At 39.2% G+C, this 24,198-nt stretch overlaps 1 pseudogene; it reads left to right on the forward strand.

Annotated features, from left to right (window-relative positions):
- The first annotated feature begins 18,581 nt into the window (after positions 1 to 18,581).
- Positions 18,582 to 19,193, forward strand: LOC142452451 (dynein light chain roadblock-type 1 pseudogene; annotated as a pseudogene).
- The last annotated feature ends 5,005 nt before the right edge of the window (positions 19,194 to 24,198 follow it).

A 24,198-nucleotide genomic window follows, 5' to 3' on the forward strand; every position in this document is an offset into this window, starting at 1 on the left:
TCTTACCATAGTGAATGAAGAGAGAAGTGCAGATTAGAGACCCAAAGCCCATTTGTAGGCCACTGGAGATCCCCTTACAGAGGGGTCCAGGGGAGGAGATGTGTCAGTCAGGGTGCAATATAGCACCAATGAAGAATACAGCTTTCCTCTAGTTCCTAAATGCTTCCTACCCTCCTACCCCCCGCTATCATCCGAATTCTACCTTACAAGTCTGGCTAGACCAGAGGATGTACACTGGTGCAGATAGGAGCTAGCGGCACAGGGAATCCAGGACGGATGATCCCTTCAGGACCAGGGGTGTGAGGGGTGATACTGGGAGGGTAGAGAGTGGGTTGGAAAGAGGGAACCGATTACAAGGATCTACATGTGACCTCCTCCCTGGGGGATGGACAACAGAAAAGGGGGTGAAGGGAGACGGACAGGGTAATAATTTATAAATAATCAAGGGCTCATGAGGGTGGGGGGAGCGGGGAGGGAGGGGAAGAAAAGAGGACTTGATGCCCAGGGCTTAAGTGGAAAGCAAATGCTTTGAAAATGATGAGAGCAATGAACGCACAGGTGTGCTTTATACAATTGATGTATGTATATGTATGGATTGTGATAAGAGTTGTATGAGCCCCTAAAAAATGTTTTAAAAAAATCAACTTTGAAAACTGTTAGCCTTGCTAACAGTTCATAATTCACTAATTTTGTAGTATACAAGAAAATTATATCTTCAATAATCTATTTTTATTACTAATGTTTTAATATGACCATTATCTAGTTGTATTTAATATATGTCCTTTTTAACTTGATAATTTTAATTTTTTAGGTAAAAAGAAAGTTTTAGCATTATAATTTTGGTTTCATTCTAAATACATAATGAATTGAATATATTTTATCTACTTTAATGTATTCAATATTAAAATAGGTAAATTCATGACACAATGCAGAATGAAGAAATACAAAAGTATTTTAAGTCAATTACTATGATTAATTACAAATCAGATCTAAAATTTGATCTTTATTAGCTTTGACTGTATCTGATTCTTTTTAAAATTTGATTTATGGTACTTATATTTTAAATGATGAATTAATTAATATTAACCATTTGTGTAATCAGTTAGCAACTGAAAATTAAAAGATACTGGTTTTTTTTTCATGTGAGACACAGGCTCCCTTAGCTATTACAGTAAGAGAAAGAACTCATGATATTTAATTCTATCTAATTTATTCCTTAGAAAAAAAGTTCATGAAGTCCATGAAAAGTGTTTAATGAAATAGGGAATTGATTCAGAAATACTGGAATTAATATTTCCATCAGGTTACGGAATACTGAGTAATACATGCCATGCAACTCAGAATATTGTTGCCATTTAACATGATGCAAGGTGCCAGAAAGGATCCATTTATGGGAAGAACAGTGCTAACCTAATAGAAAGTAAATGAAGCCAGATGAATAAGATTGCATCAAAATGTTCATTTTTATATTATTTAATTAAACAGATAGATAATTGAGTTATAACTGGCCTTATGGTAACAGTATTACTTTTATTTACTACTTTTTTTCGTTAAAAAGTAACCTTGGTGACAGATTAGCAGCCAGTACTATCCACTATATTGGCTATAATGTCCCATATGGTCGGTATGTGTCGATGACAGTGAGTTTTTTTTAATTTGTTTTGGTTTGGTTCTTTGCTTTCTCCCCCAAAATTCCTATCTAATCTTTGGAGTTGTTGTTGTCATCACTTTGATTCCATATAGATAGATCTTACAAAATACCAGGGATCAAGAAAGAGAGGTTATGTTAATAGAGAATGAATATTTCCTAAAAAGAAGGAAAGAATGTTTGCATAATTCAAAGAACATTATTGATGTCATTGAAGTATACATATGGACACTTGAATTTGTGTATTTTTTACTCTCTATATTATCAATGTTCAAACAGAGCTAGGGATATACCATAGCGTAAAATCAGAAAAATGTTTCATCAATCTGTAACTTTTCACTACTTACAGCATCACAACTGAACCAATAAGCAATATCACCATAAACAGAGAAATGATGGATGTTGGAAGGGGTTTCATTTTACTTGGATCCATAGTCAACACCCATGGAAGTAGCCATCAAGAAATCAAAAACTTACATTTAATTGGGCAAATATGCTGTAAAACCAAACCAAACTCAGTGCCATCAAATAGAAATGCTCCTTTGCGTTTTCCCAAAGGAGTGGCTGGTGGGTTTGAATCACTGACTTTGTGATCAGTAGTGCAATGCCTGACGCACTCTGTCATCATGGTGCCGTTCCGCTCCAAAGGCCTCTTTCAAATGATTGGAATGTTGGTGTTGGTGAAGTAGAATGGAGGTTATATCACGGATTGCCAGAAGAACAAAAAAATTCTATTTGGAATTATATCTACAATACTCCTTAAAAGCAAGGATGGTGAGACGTCATCTCGTGTACTTTGGACATGCCATTGGGAGGGATCACATGCTGGACAAAGTAGGGAGTCGCTGAAAAAGATGACCGTCAAGGGTGAGCTGACAATATTTGTCACCATAGCCTCAACTGTGTCAGGGATTGTGAGATGGTGTCGGACCCAGCCAAGTGCTTTAGTGTCTTGGGAGTAAAAGACCCCATATTTGGGGCCTTTTTGTATTTTATACAGAGCCATTTATATTTTCTTTTTTGTTTAACATTTTATTAGGGGCTCATACAACTCTTATAACAATCCATACATATACATACATCAATTGTATAAAGCACATCTGTACATTCTTTGCCCTAATCATTTTCTTTTTTTTTCCTCCTCTTTTCTTTTTTCACATTTTATTAGGGGCTCATACAACTCTTATCACAATCCATACATATACATACATCAATTGTATAAAGCACATCTGCACATTCCCTGCCCCAATCATTCTCAGAGCACTTGCTCTCCACTTAAGCCCTTTGCATCAGGTCCTCTTTTTTTTCCCTCCCTCCCCACTCCCTCATGTGCCCTTGGTAATTTATACATTGTTATTTTGTCATATCTTGCCCTATCCGGAGTCTCCCTTAATCCCCTTCTCTGCCGTCCCTCTCCCAGGGAGGAGGGCACATGTGGATCCTTGCAATCAGTTCCCCCTTTCCAACCCACTCACCCTCCACTCTCCCAGCATCGCCCCTCACACCCTTGGTCCTGAAGGGATCATCTACACTGGATTCCCTGTGCCTCCAGCCCCCATATGTACCAGTGTACAACCTCTGCCCTATCCAGCCCTGCAAGGTAGAATTCGGATCATGGTAGTTGGGGGAGGAAGCATCCAGGATCTGGGGGAAAGCTGTGTTCTTCATCAGTACTACCTCGCACCCTGACTGACCCAACTCCTCTCCTAAACCCCTCTGAGGGGATCTCCATTGGCCGACACTTGGGCCTTGGGTCTCCACTCTGCACTTTCCCCTTCATTCAATATGGTGTGTGTGTGTGTGTGTATATACACATACATACATATATATACACATACATACATACATACATACACACACATATATACATATACATTCATATATCTATTTTTTTGAATGATGCCTTATACCTGGTCCCTTTGGCACCTCGCGATCACAAGGTGCCATTTATATTTTCATGTATAATTTATAGATATTATAAATAAAGTTATATTTTATGTATAAATATCTTTTATAAAGAACCCTTTACTAGGTCTTAAGACAAAATAAAAATGAATCATCTGAATGAGTGAGACCATTAACATGAGACCTAATGGTGTCCATGAGATTCATGGCCACTTTACTAATTATGAAAGGTGGAAGACTAAAGTAATTTATCATAAAATCATGACTGGTACAAATCAATTCATCATAGGCAGTACTAAGGGAGTTCAAATGGTGCAATGATTGGGACATAGTACTATTGCATCTATTAGAAGTTTACAGGATTGTTTCTGGTGCTCTCTGACCATCTTGGGCATGACTCATAATCATATTGCCTTTGTACCCCAATTTCCTTTAAGGGCATGCTTAGCCAAGACCCGAGGGTGAGATTGTCCCTCCCAGGGATGACCACGAGAGTCGAAGTAATTCATTGATAAACATACTCTGCCCACCAGCTTTTTATGTTGCTGGCCAATAACTAGAAACAACTCACTGGAAGCTGAAAGTATATGGAAACTTAACATGGATTTAGGAACCCCACTGTAAACCCGTATTCTCCCCAAATCCATTCTCAGAATTTTAGCTCTAACACAATCATGCCACTATCAGTTGAAATCAACTCATAGCAGTGACATCTAACAAGAAAAACAACAAATGTTCTCAACCACAGAAATTAATTTAAGTAATTATTTCATAGTTATATTAAATAAACATTTCCATACTACTGCTCCAACCCATATGTAATGATCTGTAATACCCTGAAGACATTTATTCAACCAATATATAGTTTGCTCAATATGAAAAGGAATTCTGACAATAGGAATTTTGGTATAGGAGTGGGGGAGGGGATTGTGTAAAAACAGGCTCACCGAAGATCCTTACTTATATGATGATCACTATACTCCATGATAAATATTCTAGTCATGACATGCGAGGAGTTTGGGAGATGAAAGGTGTTAGTGGGCCAGGTGATAGCTGTGTGAACTTGGCACTGTATGTAAAATTCAGGAAGAAGAGAACAAAGATGCATAGAAAGTGCCTTGAACAAACTTGAAAAGTTAAGGAAATGTCAGTTTTCAGAAAATAGTAAGCATTTGGTTTGAGAAAAGTTAAGGTATGTCTTATTGAAAATGATAGAATCATCTCTAAAAGAACGGAGGAATTCAATTATCTGTGCCTTTAAATGCCAAAGAACTTCGATTCAATTCAGAAAGAATTTCTCTTTCATTATTTGAGAAGGAAAACATTCAGCTGATCATAAAATTGTGTGTGGGGAAAAAAATCTTTCAAGGGCATGGCTAAGGCAGGCCTTAAAAAACTTCGAAATGAATGAAAATCATCCTGAGTAGACATTTCAAGCATTTGGCCTGTGAATTGTTCAAGTGTAATCTATTCTGTCATTAAAACGCTGCACAGTTGAACTTTGTTCTTGGGTCACAAGGTGGGGCCACCAGTGCCGAACAACACTATTTCAGTATTTTCATACCTTTCCGTACAACTTGTTTGCTTTCGACTTTTCTTTGTTGTTGTTTCAGCTACTTGCATGACTTTTATAGTTGTGAAGGTTAATTTATCCAAGTTGTCTAATACTTTAGAGAAATTAATTTGTTGGTCAGACACAAGTAGAATGACTACAGCTTCATGATTTATCAGAAATCGCAATCTGGGGTTTGGACATTTTCAGTATTGAATCAATATCCCTCTCTCCTACTGCAAATCAAGCATGACTATTCTCTACCTCAGTAAAACCTTGGGTTATATTTTTTATTCCCTCCTATTTTAAACCTAATTTATATGATTTTAGTGCAGTTACAGAAAGTAATATTTTGTTTTCTTTTGTGTTTGAAAATCACAGATCCCAGGATTCGGCTCCATCTCCAATGGCCTCCTGCCTTGTTCCCTCCGGGGCAACAGAAAGGGCAGTCTCCTTCTGGACTTGACACAAGCCCTCTCTTCCAACACCAGCCATGTGCGGGGAGGACGCGTGCCACAATGGAGGCACCTGCTAGCCCACCTTCCTCTCAAATGGTACAGCCTCTTTTTGATGTGACTGCCCACTACATTTCCCTGGTCGCTCCTGTGAAAAAGGTAATTCGCTTTCCTTATCTTTTGCATGTCCTATTTTTCAGATGTGAAAAGAGGGAAGAGAAATCACATCTCTTATAAAGGTTTTGATGGATACTGACACAAAAGAAACATTTGTATATTTAAACATGTGTACATTATATTTTATAAAGAGCCTTGGTTGTGAAGTGGCTATCCATGGGATTGCTAAACGTGAGGTCAGTGGTTCTAAACCACTACTGCGAGAGAGATGAGACTTTCTAGTCCAGCAATGTGTTATATTCTCAGAAACCCACAGGACGAGTTCTACCATGCCCTGTAGGGCTCTCTGGAGGATTGACTGGATAGCAGGAATTTGGTTTTTAAATGATATAAAAATGAAATCAGTTAAGCCCTTTCTGCTCAAGGACCAGACTTAAAGGGATTTTTTTGCATCACTATTGGTATTTAAATTATATTTTAAATTACTACATGAAGTAGAAGTTCAAATTCAAATGAATTATTATCTATGTAGTTACCTCTCAAATTATGATAGAACTACCTTTTATCACCATAAAGCAATGAGTTTCCTATTAATACTATTTTTTTCAGTTATTATTTTATTCACATTATTTGTTATTGCATGAGAAGATACCCATATCTAACTTATTGTGGCATTAAGGAAGAGTCTGAGCATATGTATTTTCTATTGTTAAGAATGATCTTTTAGCATTATTTAACAATTCGTCAGTCAGTAAAAATTCTGCTGTAGCCAACATCTAAGAGCCTCCTTGGGGACTGTCAATTAAGTAAGGCAATACTGGTAGAGGCCAGAGATAGAAATGCTCTGGACTGTTTATAAATAACTTTGGTCATGACAAAAGCATGCCAATGTTGATCTTTGAAAAGTATAATCATACTAATCACTGGTTACAAATTAGCAAGGCAGGGATAGAGGTTACTATTGGATAATGATTCAGAATAAGAGGACACACTTTTTATTATATACCTGATTATTTTAAATAACGCCCTGTGTGATGCCAACATTTCGAACTTCTTAAAGTTGATTAAAAGGTTATTTATAGCGACTGATGCTTAACAATAGAGAGCACCGCCACTCCTGAGCCTTGCTCATGGTCATATTCCTGATTCTAGGTAGATAAGAGTTTATTGTTGTGGCTGTTATGTCAGTCCATCTCATTCAGGATTTTCTTCATTGTCTTGTCCTCTACATTGATCATCCCTTTATTGTGATTACTCTTTCCTAATGACTATGGAAATAAGCGATTCAAAATCTCTACCCTTTCTTTTAAAGAACATTCTTCTAATATGGACTCATTTGTTCTTTGAGCAGTCCAGAAGAACTGTATATTACATATTCTTCAAAACCCCCAGAGTTTTGATATGTCTGTGGTTTCAATATCCCACTTTCACATGCATATGAGGTAATTGCAAAGATCACAGCTTGGGTCAAATACATCTTCAAAAAAAAAGCCACACCCCCAAAGCAAACCACAAACAAAATGTGTATCCCTCAAGTTGATTCCAAACAGGACCGATGGTTGGACACTAAGTAACTGAGAGTTTGACGCGATGACTTGAACACACTCAGAGACAATTCTGAGGCGAGCATAGGACTAGGCAGTGTTTCATTCTGTTGTGCATGAAAGGCTGCTAGAGGGCAGGCTGATTTGATGGCACTTAAGAACAACAGAGAAAATGTAGGAGCTCTGGTGACTTAGTGGGCATACCCCCATTCATTGTACTGGTACCCCAAAGGTCATCATTTCAAAGCCACGTGCTCCTCCATGCCAGAGATATGGCGGTTCCCCCAGTAAAGGTAGACAGCCACAGAAACCCCCAAGAGCAGTTATACGCTGTCCTCTGTTGTCCTGGCCTAGAGACTGTGCAAGCTACGTGCAAGTGAAGCTTTAGAGATACTTTGAAAGAAAAGATTGTCAACCTGCTTCTCAAAGGCCAGAAAATATCAGCTGTTCTCCTGGTGACACCATGCATTAGGGTACAATTGCTTCCTAGAGTCTTTTTGTCTATAAACTTTAGAAAGGCAAAGCCCTGGAGCATCCAGGTAGTCTCAAACTACTAACTTTTACATTAGCAGTCGATGACAAACCACTAAGACATATCTTAGTCATATGTTATTCAACTTTTCTTCCCAAATAACCTCAGAGAGCTGTGAATGTCTCAATATTGAACCAATTAAGTCAGCAAATAGAATAAAAAGAAGAGATGTGAAGCACAATCTATTTTCTTGTTCATTCAAAACCTAGTTTTTAAGCTATAAAATGTTTTTGAAGAAATGTCACCATGACTTGATTTGTGAACTAATATTTCATGTGTCTGCAAAATATAATGAAATTTGTCTTCTAATAGAATTTGAGACAATTTATATTACTCTATGAAAATATAAGTAAAGGGAGATTATTTGGGTTGTAAAGTTCTTTTATATTCACACTTAATCATGTAGAATTCTAATTGAGAGCAGAATGATTTCAGAAAAAAAGCATCTTTCCTAAGCTGATGCTCTCAGAAAATATCCTCCTTGTTTTTCCCTAAAAATATCCTTGGATATTTATAAAGTAAGAAAAAATTAAAAATTTAATGAATATGGTGAAATTGATGCTATAAAATAAGGATTCCTTGGTTATTAAGTTTATCTGTCACAAATACAACTTCTTACAATATTGCTCCTCTCTTTCCTGCATTTTCCCCATTTTTTTCCTTCTTCAACTCAACATCCACTAACATTTCGTGCAGTGTTTTGTACTTTTCTTCAGGAATAAAGAAATTTAGGATAATTTTGAGTTAACCTTGGCTGAAATTTAATTATATTTTCTGATTTTGGTGGGAGCGATGTAGGAAATAATGTCACACAAAAAAAAACCTTACAACTTGCTGTCTCATACTGGTTGATGCAATTATATCCTAAGTATTATTAATCACTTTACATACTCTATATTTGTAACTGATTTTTCTTTTGAATTTATTTTATTTAAAAAAAAAAGTCATTCAATCAGATGCCAATGCTTCAGTAAACACTAGACAGTCCACTATAGAATGTTTCTCTCTGAGTGCTTAATAACCAGTAGTTAAACTATGAGTAGAGGATTATTGTCAATCAAGGAATTTTATTTTTATTTAAAATCATTCAGGTTATGATATCTGTGATAGTTACAGAATGTAATCCAACTTGGTATATAAAAGTGTAGGGGCTGAGGAGCCCCCTACATAGACTTCAGACTCGGAGGGGCAGTTCCTGGAATTCCCTCAGAACCACTGGGCAGACAGTCATAAAGGTCAGCAGCCAGACCTGGAATTATGTATTCTCTGGGGAGTGGGGGTTGCTAGTTATTGCTATCTTTTCCCCCTCTTCTTATTCAATCTTTTGTTTTGTCTCCATTATTGTTGGTTTGTGCACCTATATAAGATAGGCATGGGAAACAAGCTCGAGGAGAAAGCAATGGGACTGATGGTTCCAACACAGGTCTCAGAGGATCATAGGCCAAAGCATAACTACTACCCCACTATTTAACTATATATTATCCTTTAAAAATCAAAACATCCACTGCCATGGAGTTGATTCTGACTTAAAGCAACCCTGTAGGACAGAGTGAAACTGTTCTGCACTGAAATGAAATGACTTGATATGGATCTTCTATCCATGGAAACCCAAGAAAACACACTCACTGGCAGTGCTCTAATCAATGCCAACTCATCACAGCCTAATAGAGCAGGGTGGACCTGCCCCTGGGAGTTTCCTAGGCTGTAACTCTTTATGGGAACAGGAGGCTCTGTCTTTCTCCCAAGGAGTGTCCAATGGCTTTGACCCTAGGACCTTGCAGCCAGCATCCCACTTGTGACCCCTGTGCCAGAGTGTAAATCCCACCGAAAGACTGGGTGAGAGCATGCACATTGCGTGTATGAGACTAGAGAAGAGGAGTGGTCAGTTTTCTTTTTTCATGAGGTACAAAGCAAACCATTTCAGAAGCGTAAGTAGTAGGAGGGGGTGGTTTATGCCCATCGAGAAAGAAGAGTCTGGAGCAAAGTATCTTTTTTATTTTTTTGCCTTTTATACCATGAGGTCCCTCCTTGGAGAGGGTGGCAGCCAGAGGCAGGAGCCAAGGCAACATGTTTGCAAAGTGGGGTGTTCTTGGAGCATTTATCAACAGTAAATGAGCTTTTTAACACCTGCCTGAGCAGGGCAGAGACCCCGGGGCTCTGTGGCTGAGAGCCTGAGGAGCAGAATGTGCTCTGTGCATAGTTTTGAAGCACTAAGGGCAAAATAATGATATCCTTAACAACTCTGATCCTGCATTGTAACCTGTTAATGCATCTTCATTATTATGGCCTATACTCTATTATTATTATACTCTACTACATTGTATATAATATAATAATAATTTCTGTTGTCCAGGAGCTTTGGTGGATTATCCAACCCAGCAGAGCAGGAGAATGTCCTGGGTGGGACAGATGGTGTCAGAATACAGTCATGGAAAGTTGGAGCAAGGAGGCAGTCTGACCTTCAGAAAAATTGGCCTTGGGTCATTTTGTGGAGTTGGAGTCCCCTTCGCTCTTGTAACACAGAGGAGGTCACACATGGACTCCTTGCCATCGCCGTGTACTTCTTAAGGGTTTCACAGACTATACATTTGTAAGAGAAAAGTCTACCTCATCTTTCTCCCACCCAGTGGCTGGTAGGTTTGAACAGTTGACCTTGCAGCCCAATGTGGCTCAGGAGAGTAAATCAGATGATGATGTTTTATTAAAAACTAAGTAATTAGCTATAGACTTGAAATATTGCTATGAAAATAATTCCCTGAGTCTCTATTAAATATAATCAATATTCACAATGCAAGAATTTTTGCTTTGGAAGGGACATTTGCATAATATAATTGTTAAGAGTTCTGGCTTCCCAGACACTGCACTGAGTGCTTCATGCACTTACCTCACTTCTCCCTCAGACTAGCCCTGCTAATGTTGGTTCTTTGCACATGGCGGAGATAGAGTTAGCAGTGATCTTGCTTGGCTTCAAGCTTTAACCACCACACTCTATTGGCAGACATGTTAGATATTCAGACCTAGCCATCATGGTACACTGTGCCAATCTTTTATTTTTTTAAATGTATCTTTTCTTTTCCCCTAAGGAAAAAAGCAGAATTTCTTTGTAAATTAAAATATCTGATAATCAGAAACTCCCCAAAGGTTGCTGAAGCTAATAACATCTTGTTAAAGGCAATATAATTATCCACTGAGGAATTAAACTGGAGGGCATATTAAGTAAATAAAAGCTACATGCTGTTTTGTAAGCCCTGCCTCAGTGAGACGCCTTGTGAATTGGAGTGGGACTGGGCCCCACAGGGCACACGGTGGCATTAGTTTTGGAAGAGGGTTAGCAGACTCTCTGCAGAGGTGCCTCCAGGTGGATTCAACTAGAATTGCCAGCCTGACAGTAAGTAGCCAGGGACTTAAACATCGTGCCATCTGGTGACTGCCGGAAGGTCAAATTGGGGACCTGAAAATAAATCTACCTGAAGAATATCGCTGCCCCATAATGACACTCAAATATAGAAAGTAGATTTTACATTTTATCTTTTAACGTTAGATATAAAGGATGAGAGAGCATCAATTTTGAAAATATGTATTTGCATAGACATTTCAAAAACTGACTCACGATGGTCACAGAGTCGATCCCGACACCCTTTAGGACCCAGAGGAATCACCCCTTAGTACAGGTGGAAGTAGAAGTGGCTCTGGGTTCCCTCTGTGGACTTGGTGCTCTGCAGCCCAAGGATCCGGTGCACCGCAGGACCCCCACACACAGTTAGGCAGGCATCTGTCCGGCACAATGATGCTTCTTCGTGGCTCTCCCTCTTTTTGTCTTTATTTCTTGGCTTCCAGGTAATGCCCTTAACCTGTGAGAGAATGTTAGAGTGCTTTATTTTAACAACTTTGGTGTTTCACAGTAAGATGAAAGTATAAGTCTTCGCTCAAATACCGGTAAATTCAGTAATACAAGAAAAGAACTTTTGGGTCTATGGAGCTTAGTAATGGGTCACCCATGCACATATTTTCTAACTACTTGACATTACATCATTTGCTCTAGTTTATCAAACCATTCATATACAATCACCTCATAACACTGACTTACATAATCAGCTTGATTTAATATGTTCTTTTTGTTTCCCTTTGGACATAGTATCCTAATTCACATTAGCTAAACTTTGCTGCCTGCTTTATCGTAATGATTCTGCATCTCACCAGGGAAGATACAAGAGAATATCTTTTGCTTTGTTTCAAATGGCTGCATGTAGGCAGATGGCTGTCTTCTACTGTAAAGTTCAGAGTGACAGATTTAGAATATCACTGCCTTGTGCTGGGGGAAAGCGTGTGCTTTTGACTATTAATTATAAGAGTAACATTTTTAAACAGCCCCATACATTTTACTGTTCTATAAAACAGGTTTATAAATAGTACAATAAAGGAGTATTTAAATGCCATACATTAAGACCAAGAAATCTTTTATTTTATTGATACCCTACCTGTGTATATTCCATATATGTTTAAAGGTCAACTGTACTGAGTAAATTGCAAATCTAGATATGGTTTTTACTAGGTGGTTTATCTTATTAAGATGGGAAGAAGGCAAGGGGTGGAGGTGGCGGGGAGACTTGCTGCAATGTCTGCCTTTATTTCTACCATAACAGGAATGCATTTTAAAGGCATATGCGAACAGTCTGAATCTATTTATTAATTTTCTACCAGGCAGTTGAATGTCAGACATTGCTGAATTAGGATGGTAGAAAAACAGCAAGTTAGTCAAGTTGATAAAGCTATGATATATCTCCTTTCCAAAGAATTGATAGTCTATATCATCAGGAAAGGATCGAGAAATGGGTGCCTACTTTTTGAAACAGAATAGTTATGCTGGAAAATCCATATTTCAAATTAAAGAGAAATGCTGCGCATTTATTAGTAAATGACTACTGCTGAAATATTAATATGCTAAATTGAAAATCCTTCTCCTAGAAAACACTAAATGGTTGTTTAAAAGTCTCAGGGAGGAGGGGGCCTGCAAGGAGAAGGGGAGCAGGCATAGGATAAGGGAAAGGTTGGGGGTTGGCAAGAGAAACTGGGTCAAGGTCACTAGATCATTGGAGAGGCCAAGGTCACAGAGCTGTAGAAGTCAAGTCATGGATAAGATGTAGCTCTGTTATTGAGTCAAGTCACCTGGTCAAGGACATGGAGATCAACTTCCTAGAAGAACTCTGTCTTTGCTTCCTGTCCAACAAGGAGTCTGGGATCATTGACCTTTTCTAGGAAGCCTCTTTAAGGGAGAATGTTTGAACATCAGAGCAGTTCAGAAGCAGACATGCACTGCCAGAACAGTAAGAGTCAGTGCATTCACCGCACTTAGCTACTGTCAAGGTCACGTCAGTCTGCAGATTACGTGTTCCAAGGAGGTGGTCACCACCATCCACACGGCCATCACACTGAGCAAACTCTCCCTAGTTTGCATTTGACCAGGATGCTAGGTGGTCAAACCAGTAAGCCATAGGCTGTCCTCTGCTAATTGATTAAGGCTTTGAGTTTGTGCTGATGCAAACTGTTGGTGTAGCCTCTGTTGCTGTGTCCTTTTGTTAATGCTTGATTTAAAAAAAAATAGTGTTGTTGGGGCTCTTACATCTCTTATCACAATCTGTGCATTCATCCAGTGTGTCGATTACATTTGCACATATGCTACCATTATCATTTTCTTTAATTTTTTGACAGTTACTAACATTGTCTTTTTAAAAAAATCATTCTATTGAGGACTCATACAACCCTTATCATAATCCATATATCCACTGTGTCGAGCATTTGTACATTTGTTGCCATCATCATTCTCAAACCATTTGCTTTCTACTTGAGCCCTAGGTATCAGCTCCTCATTTCGCCCGCCCTCCCTGCCTCCTTCCTTCATGAACCCTTGATAATTTATAAATTATTATTATTTTTGTCATGCCGTACACTGTCTGAAGTCTCCCTTCACCCACTTTTCTGTTGTGTGTGTTCCAGGGAGGGGGTTATATATATAAATCCTTGTAATCTTACCACTCAGCCTGAGGGGTTCATCTGTCTTGAATTCCCTGTGTTTCCAGTTCCTATCTGTACCAGTGTACATACTCAGGTATAGCCAGATTTGTAAGGTAGAATTGGGATCATGATAGTGGGGGGCTGGGGGGTGGGGAGGAAGCATTTAGAGGAAAGCCGTAAATTTCATTATTGCTACACTGCACCCTGACTTGCTCATCTCCTCCCTGTGACCCTTCTGTAAGGGGATGTCCAGTTGCCTACAGATGGGCTTTGGGTCCCCACTCTGCACTCACCCTCATTTACAATGATATGATTTTTTGTTCTTTGATGCCTAATACCTGATCCCATCGAAATGTCATGGTCACACAGGCTGTGGATCATGTTCACGCCTGATCCCATCAACACCTCATGTTCACACAGATGGCCACTTGTTTATCTTCAAGTCTGTAAGACCCCAGGCATGATATCTTTGGATAGCTGGGCATCATCAGCTTTCCTCATGACATTTCCTTATGCACCCGCCTTTTCTTCAACAATCCTGTTGGGAAGGTGAGATGCTTGATATTTATGACCTTTATAACTCATCCAGGGTTTGTACTTCTTTCCAAAACCTACCTTTGATTATATTTTTGAGAACTACAATTGCTTCATCTCTGGAATGAGAGGGTATTCACTAAGTCTCTCCTACCAGAGATTCACTGACCAGCTCTTAAAGATTCTCCAAGCACAAAACTCAGAATTCATCCTCATCTGTGGCCATAAACAGGGTTATAAAAGAGCAATAACATGAATTGACTAAGCCTGGAGGATAAAAAGGAAAGGGGATAATGAGTGGGGAATGAAGAGAAGTAGAAAATATTACTTACATTCAAAGACAGATGATTTTATTTTTAATAATGGGAGTAGGCTCAAGAGATCTCATCTTCCCTTCTCTAGCTGGGAGTACTGTGCTCAACCAATAGAAAGTAATAGTTCCTCCCTAATCCAGTGCTTGTAATGTGCTAAAATTTATATCTCTAGCAATTCTCTACTTACTTGGGTAATAATACAGAGTGTTCCCCATAGAAATAAATATATAGCTGTATCTCTAAAAAATATGGAAATATTGTTTTCTTCCTTTATTGCTTTAATTAACATCCTCTTAGTCAACCATAAATTCAACACATTTGATTATTTAAACACCTAGCATGTATAATACATGGAAATAATAATTAGAAGTGGTACAAATATAAATAAAATATTTTTTGTCCTTAGAAATTTGCAAGTAATTGTTAGAATAGGGTGTGAAGGGGTATATGCAAAAATGAGAAAACAAATATCACCCAAAAAATTCAGCTGCCATTTTCCACTTACCTCTAGCACTACGTAATCTCAGCTCAACATCCTTCCAACCAAGCTTTCTTAAAGACTGCAATCATTTTCTATTATTGCTGTAACATTTGCAAATTTAGTGGCTTAAACAATGCAAACATATGTAGAATTGTATAATTCTGTTGGACTATAGTCTGAGACAAAAATATGTCAGTATGATCCATTATTTTCTGTCGACAATAGAAAAGAACCCATTTCCATACTATTTCAAGCCTCTGTGGCTCACGTCCCTTTCATGTGTTTCCAAAGCAAGCAAGCAGTAGAAAAAACAAAACAAAAATGTATTCTTTACATTTCACAACTTAAACCTACTTTTCTGCTTTCTTCACCTACTTTTATGAACACTGACATTACGAAGAACTCACCTAGACACTATGAGCTACTTACTCTCCATCTTTAAAGGTAAGCTGAGTTGAGAAAAACAAATTCCTCACCATCGAGTCAACTCTGACTTGCAGTGGTCCTAAAAGAAGACTGTACCTTTGTGTCCCCAAGACTGTAAAGGTTTAAGAGAGCATAAAATCTTATCTTTCCACCATAGAGAAGATAAAGGGTTTAAACTTCTGACCTTCTGGCTAGCAGTCAAGCACATAAGTCAAAACACCACCAAGGTCCTGGTACATTGATTAACAGCTTTAATTCCATTTACAATTGTAATGTTCTTTTACTGTGTAAGCTAACAGATCCACATGTATCAGAGATTAGAACATACACATTTTGGGGGGTAATTATTCTTCTTGTCCCGGACCTCTGGACATTCCTCAGGGGGAAAATATGTTCACATAACAAAAGAAAGATTTTCAAAAGGATGATTTACTGCATGGCTATCTAGTACTCAGATAAATGAAGAAAGTAAATGGAACCAGCTTGGAAAAGCCCTCCGAAAGATGCTTTGGCGAGCCCCACAGGAAAAACTGCAGCTAATTACAAAGAACGGGCTCTTCTATGTACGTCCACTGTTGAACATTAGCTCAACTTTCCCCATGTTCTCATCCATTTGCTCACGATTCAGAGTTCCAAGCTACAGCCTGATATTAGAGGCACTGGGTGACAAGACCAAGATTATTCATCGTGTGTTATGATCCGCAGAGTGTGCGAACGGACGAGGGAGTACTGCACGGTTGACAACACTACAACCCTTGGCATCACAAAGTGCGCAGGACGGTGCGCGCGCGCTATGGAAGGCTCATGCGTGGGCTAAGCCGCCACGGCATTGCGAAGTGATTAGTGGTGGATACTAGATTAGAAATGCCAGCCTGGGGACATTTTGAGTGTATTTAAAAGCCAGTGGCTTAAGGGGAGCTGATAGGAGGGAGTTCAAGAAGAAGGAAAATGTTCTGAAATTGACTGTGGTCGCAATTGTACAGTATGGCTAGAAATGACTGAACTGTGGGATGGTATGATATCTGTAAGAGCACTTAATACAGTGATTAAAAATAATGATGATGATAATAATAAAACCCAATGGCTTATACACATTGAAAACAAAAGAAACAAGAAGAAAGTGACTAAAGAAGTACATACTTTGCCTTAACATCCTGGACCATCAATCCAATTCTGGCCAATCAGAACCCTGTAGGACAGAGCAGAAATGCCCCTGTAGGTGTCCAAGGCTGGGAGATAAAGTCTCATGATTCTCCCACAGAGCAGCTGGTAGGTTTGAATTCCTGACACCGTGGTTAGCAGTTCAAATCATAACCTGCTGCCACCAGGACTCCTTATATTTTATTTTCAAATTCACTGCCATCGAGTCAGTCCTGACTCTGTGGCTTCTTATAAGACATAGCAGAAGAGTCCCTACGGCTGTGGTTCTCCAACTTCCTAATGCCACGACCCTTTCATACAGTTCCTCATGTGATGGTGACACCCCCAACCATAAAATTATTTTTGTTGCTACTTCATCACTGTCATTTTGCCACTGTTACGAATCGGGTGACCCTGTGGAAGGGTCATTAGATCCCCACAGGAGTTGCGACCCACAGGTTGAGAACCACTGCCCTACGGGTTTCCAAGGCTGTAGATCTTTATAGCACAAGCAATCTCCCCCTTTTCCCAAGGAGGTGCTGGTGGATTCGAACTACTGATCTCAGGGGTAGCACTTCAATGTGTTTGTAACTCATTATGCCACTAAAGCACCATATAGTTTATCTTAGGCTTTGAAACTAGTGACTGGAACCTTCAGGGTGTTCATTTTCTGATGGAACAGGACTCACAGTAAGGAAAAACAGCTGCAAACGCTGCTAATGATCGGCACATGGAAGGTGTGGAGTATGAATTTAGAAAATTTGGAAGTCATCAAAAATGAAATGGAATGCATAAAGATCAATATCCTAGTCGTGAGTGAGCTGAAATGGACTGGTATTACATCATTTGAGTCAGAAAATCATGGTTTACTCTTCCAGGAATACCACAATCAAGAGGAATGGTGTGGCATTCATGGTCAAAAAGGCCATTGCAAAATCCTTCCTGAAGTACCATGGGGTCAGTGGATTATATCTATTTGCCTTCAAGGAGACCCAGTCAATGCAACTATTATTCAAATGTATGCACCACCCACAAACGCTAGTCAGGAAGAAAGTGAAGAATTCAACTAATGACTTCAATCTGAAATTGATCAAACATGCAATCAGGATGCATTCATAATTATTGGTAATTGTTATGGAAAAGTTGGAAACACAGAGGAAGGAAACGTCTTTGGAAAACATGGACATGTTCATAGAAATTGAGCTGGAGATTGCATGATAGAATTTTGCAAAACCAAGAACTTGTTCATAGCAAATAGCTTTTTGTGAACATCACAAAAGGCAATTGCACACATGGACTTCTCCAGATAGAATGCAGAAATTAACGGGACCACATCTGTGGGAGCAGACGTGGGAGAATCTCAATATCAGCATCTAAAGCCAGGCTAGGGCTGACTGATAACAGACCATCAGTTGGTCATATGTAAGTTCAGGATAAAGCTGAAGAACGTGAAAATAATTCCACGAGAGCCAAAGTACAACCTTGAGTCTATCACAGCTGAACTTGAGGAGCATCCCAAGAACAGATCTGATGCACTGAGCACTATTGACAGCCGGTCTGATGAGCTGCTTGAAGACATCAATAAATCTCTCACGACAAAAAAGCAGTAGGCCTTTTAAAAGAGAGGAAAGAGAGAAAAGATCAAAGTGGATGTCAGTAGATACTGAAACTTGATCTTATGAAGAGAGTAGCTAAAGCAAAGGGAAGAAATGATGAAAGTGGAAACACTAAATAGAAAATTTCAAAGGCTGGCCTGAGAAGAGAAAGCCCAGTATTGTAATGAAGAGCGCACAGGTGTCACATTAGAATGCCAAGTGGAAGAACGAGCTCAGCACCTTAAACTGAAAGAACTCAAAGAAATAGTCAGGCCTCGAGTTGAAATATTGAAAGCTTCTATAGGCAAAATGCTGCATGACGTGGCATGCCTCAAAAGGAGATGGAAAGACTATACAGTCACTGTGCAGAAAGAGCTAGTCAACATTCCACTGTCTTAGGAAGTAAGTCGTACATGAACCAGAATCAAGGGTACTCAAGGAAGAAGTGCAAGCTGCCAGGAAAGCGTTGGCCCAAAACAAGCCTCCAGGAATTAATGGAGAACCAATGGAGGGGGGAGTCTGGTTCTTGGTGCTCACAGCCGGGTGTCTTTGGCTTTGTTACATCATAGCAATAATGATCATGTTTCCCGGAAACTGTGGGTGAGGCTCTTCTGAGTGCTTTCTGCCCCATTCAGCCTCTCCCAGCCCACTGAGCAGAGGTGGAAGAACCCTGAAGTGGCTGCAGAGCCAGAAGGGTGTGCAGGGGATCGTTGCAGTGAACATGGAAGGCATTCCCATCAAAAGCATCATGGACAATCCCACTCCCAAACAGTACGGCAACCTCATGCACAACTTCAACTTGAAGGCAAGATGACACCCAGGAAATTGACCCCCAGAATGATCTCACCTTCCTTCAAATTCATTCCAAGAAAAATGAAATTATGGCTATATCAGATAACGACTAGTTCCTGATTGTGATTCAGAATCCAACTGAATGAGCTGCTCTCAGCTCTTTATATTAGTCCTTAGTTTGATACCCCACCCCCAAGTGTTACTAATGCCAACCCACTAGAGATAGATTCATCCACTCCCGTGACCAAGGGGGGGGCTGCTGCCTCACCCAGCCCAGTTGTGGAACCTCTCTGAGGTCCTGTTGTACACCTTCTCCTTCCAGGAGGCCCCTTCCAGGGCCCCTGGGGTGCCAGAGCGAGAACTGTGAGAATTGCACACCCTACTTCCTCCTGGCCTTTGGAAAAGTCTGTTTTTCTTTAACTAAAAAATAATAAAAATGGTCTTTAAAAATAACTAAGAGGAATTACTGAAACCCAAATGAAGGCTGAACATGATAGCGAGACAAGAGGAAAGTCAAAGGAAATAGAGGAAAGAACTAGGAGACAAAGGGTATTTATACATGTCTAAATACAGGCATGTACATATGTAAATATATTTATATATGAAAATGGGAAATATATCCATGTGCATATATTTACATGTTTAGTATTAGGGAAGCAGATGGACATTGGGCCTCTACTCAAGTACTCCCTCAATGCAAGAATACTTTGTTCTAATAATCTGGCACTCTGAGATGCTCAGGTTTCTGACACGATCATTAAGGCAAAGTGGGTACATAAGCCAATATGGTGAAGAAAGCTGATGGTGCCTGGTTATCAAAAGCTATAACATCTGTGGTCTTAAAGGCTTCAAGCTAAATAAGCTGCCATTTAGCTGGGAAATAACAAAGTCCGCATGGAAGAAGCACACCAACCTGTGTGAACATGAGGTGTTGATAGGATCAGGTATCAGGTATCAAAGACCCAGAGCAATAAATTATAATGTGAATGAGGGGCAGGGAGTACAGAGTGGAGGCGCAAAGCCCATCTGTAGGCAATTGGACATCCCCTTACAGAAGGTCTTGGGGAAAAGACGGGCCAGTCAGGGTACAGTGTAGCAATGATGGAACACACAGCTCTCCTCTGGTTCTTTAATGCTTACCCATCCCCACCCCCCAAAAACTATTATGACTCTGATTCTACCTTACAAATATGGAAAGACCAGAGCATGTATGTACATGGGTACAGATAAGACCTGGAAACACAGGGAATATAGGACAGATAAACTCCTCAGGACCAATATTGAGAGTAGCAATACCAGGAACATAAGGGGAAGGTGGGAGGAAAAGGAACTGATCACAGTGATCTACTTGGAACCCCCTTCCAGGGGCATGGATAACAAACAAGGAGGTGAAGGGAGACATTGGACAGTGCAAGACATGAAAAAATATTAATAATTTATAAATTATCAAGGGTTCATGAGGGAGGGGGTGAGGGAGGGGAAAATGAGGAGCTGATGGTAAGGGCTCAAGTAGAAAGAAAATGGTTTGAAAAAGATGATGGCAACATATGCACAAATGTGCTTGACATGATGTATGTGTGGATTGTGATAAGAATTGAACGAGCCCCCAATAAAATGATTTTTTAAATGCCAATTTAAATATTTCAACAAGCCTATGATGCACTGGAAATACTGGTCTATTCTGGGACATTTGGAAAATAGCTACTTGGCCAACTGACTGGAAGAAATCCATATTTTACCCATGCCATAGAATAATGAAACTATTGAAAAGCATTGTGTGTATCACATGTAAGTACAATTTTGCTGAAGATCATCCAACAATGGTTGTAGTAGTTCCTGGACAGGAAGATGCCAGCAGTTCAGGCCATATTCAGATGAGGACCAGAGAAAACATCAGAAAGATCTGTGCTGAAAGCAGAGAATACCAGACGCGTGTTTATTGTGTTGTATTGGCTATGCCAAGACACTCAACTCTGTGGATCCTAACAAACTAGGGATGACCTTGAGAAGAATGGGAATTCCAGACACTTCATTGTGCTCTTGTGGAACCTGTCGGGTTTAAAATCAGGAAAAGTGTGCATCAGGGTTGTATCCTTTCAATATAATTATCCAACTTTTAAGCTGGGCAAATGATAAGAGAAGCTGATTTATATGTGAAAATGTGTGGCATCAGGATTGGAGGAAGGATTAACAACTTACCATATGCAGATGACTAAATCGAGATTTCTGAAAGTGAGTAGGATTTGAAGCACTTGCTGATGAAGATGAAGGGTTCAGCCTTCAGTATGGATTAAAACTAAATTGTAAAGAAGACCAAAATCCTCACAACTGGACCATCATGATACATAGAGGAAAGGTTGAAGTTGTGAATGATTTTATCTTGCTGGATCCACAATAATGCTCCTGGAAGTAGAGCTCTAGTAGAGATAAAAAGACAAGTTACATCAGATAAATCTGCTGCCCAAGATCTCTTTAGAGAGTGTTGAGAAGCAAGTGTGTTGCTTTGAGAGGACTAAGGTGTGCCTGACCCGAGCCATGGTATTTTCAATTTCCTTGTATGCATGTGAAAGTTTGACATTGAATAAAGAAGGCTGAGGAAAAATTGGTGATGCATTTGAATTATGGTGCCAGCGTAGAATATTGAAAATACCACTGACTGCTAAAAAGACAAACTGCTCTCTCTGGGGAGAAGTATGGCCAAGGCGTAGGCAAGAATGGTAAGACCTCATCTCACGTACATTGGCCATGTTGTCAGGAGACACCAATCCCTGGAGAAGGACATCATGTTTGTAAAGGGGAGGGGCAGCGAGAAAGAGGAAGACTGTCAAGCCAATGGATTGACAGAGTGGCTGCCACTCTGGGCTCCGGCACAGGAACCACTGTGGTGGTGGCACAGGGCCAGACAGTATTTTGTTGTGTGAAGAGTTGCTGTGGTGTGGCACTAACAGCAAACTAGAGTGCACCAACTACCAAGACCGTGCACCATAGCACAGCATCACACAATGACTTAATAGTATCACACACAAAATAACCATTTACAAAAGGCTTTGATATTACACCGATGCCCAAACATCTACAAAACATTGAAAATGAGTATCAATCCTTTCCTTTCTCTCCTCCGACTACTCTTCGATTTTGTTTTCTCCCTGAATTCTAGACTTTTTTTATTAGATTGTAGAACAGGTTAGCTAACTGTCTTGTTGCATTTTTTACTATTAACATACTCAAACCAGCTTATCAAAATATGTTCATAAACATATACTGTTTTCATAAACAAAAAATTAATAAATGCTGTTTTGCTCTTCATATTCTGTTGAGGTAACTAAGGAGACATCCCATAGACGAAGCAGTAAGTAGGATGGGACTTAAAGGTGAGTCTCTGAGAATAGGAAAAGCCTTGAAATACAGAAGCGTCGTCTGTTTGAGTTTGACCAGAAGGTACAGGGGCGAGAATTAAAGCCAGAAATTCAAGAAGCACACACAGTGACTAGAACCCGAAATGACCAATAAATATTAAACTCTTTAGCAATGTCTTTCGATCATATGAACAACAGAATGATCGCTTCTGAGAGGAAAATGTGAGTAGAAAGTATTCCTTGAGAATAAGGACGAGGTTGTGGAAACAATCCGGAAGTGATTACAACAGGTTGGCAGAACAAACAATCCACCAAACACATTGCCATTGAGTCAGGGCTGACTGTGACCCCATGGGGGTTTCCTAGACTGTAACTTTATGGTAGTAGAAAGCCCAGTCTGTCTTCTGCAGAGCTGCTGGTGGTGCTGAACAGTCAACTATGGGGACCCCAGCCCAACTCAAAACCCCTACAACACAAGGGTGCTATGCTATGAAGCATACTGGTTCCCAAGAGTTTAAAGATGAGACAAATATTTGTGTTCTCTGGGTAGAATGTTGTGTGTGTATTTTTTATCAAGAATTTATAATGTTCTCATCCTCTAGTACAGGGATCCTCAAATTTTTAAACAGAGGGCCAGTTCACTGTCCCTCAGACCTTTGGAGGGCCGGACTATAGTTTAAAAAAAAACTCCTATGCACACTGCACATATCTTAATTTGAAGTAAAAAACAAATGGGGCAAAAACATCCGGCATGCCATATAAATGTCCTCGGCGGGCCACAGTTTGAGGACCCCTGCTCCAGCGCATTATTCTGTAAAGAAGAAAAAGTGCACCGTGGACTGTGTGGATGATGAAATCCAAATCACACCAAAGTTTCTCTTTCCTTCTACCATATCCTTCCCTGTTTCTCCATGGAAAAGCAGAATTATCCACTGTAAAATTTTACCATGGTACGAACATTATAGCTAAGAAAGCATAAGATGTGGACGGAATTCACAGAAGTTACAACCAGAGTCAGGCAAACCAGCTTATAAACATTTACAAATTAGCCTATCAATCATGACATTTGATGAATTTACCAATGATATTTTTAATGGACAGGCATGATTCCAATGTAATTTCTTATAAAGTAAATTTACTTATAAAAATGGAAAGATGAAACATTAATTAGAATTTCTTATATGACTGTGAATGAAGTCATATTCAAGATATTTAAATAAGGTAATAATTGGGAAAAGTTAATAGTGATAATAATAATAAATAATTAATTTTAATTGTTCTATAGAACTATAGATAGAAATATAATGCAAGAGATATATATAATTTGTTTTAATCATTTTATCGGGCATTTTTCTCTTATCATTTTATTGGGAGATCATATACAAATTTTAAACTTACTCCTACCCACATTAAAATAGGTAAAAAGGCACAAAATAAATATATTTAGCAATATATTTATTTTATTAACACATCAAAAATATAATAATTTCAACAATCTAAAATATTAATACCAAAAGTTAATATATATAAATAATTTAGAGTGCTGAAAGTAGTAATAAAATATTTTATATGAGATTTTTGGCATTTGATGTCTACTTTGCAGCACATCTTCATTAAAAGTTGCTTCGTTCAAAGTACTGAATAGCATCAAGTAGATGGCGGCTATTGGTGACTGAACAGTTCTTTATGATCAGAGGAACATGGATGGACATGTTACAGTGGTGTCATTTTAACTAGATCCTTTGCATGTGGGGCGGCTGTCCTTTCCACTGCAGTTTTGATGTGAGTGGAATGT

The sequence above is a fragment of the Tenrec ecaudatus genome, chromosome 7 (genome assembly GCF_050624435.1).
Source record: "Tenrec ecaudatus isolate mTenEca1 chromosome 7, mTenEca1.hap1, whole genome shotgun sequence".
Lineage (NCBI taxonomy): Eukaryota > Metazoa > Chordata > Mammalia > Afrosoricida > Tenrecidae > Tenrec > Tenrec ecaudatus.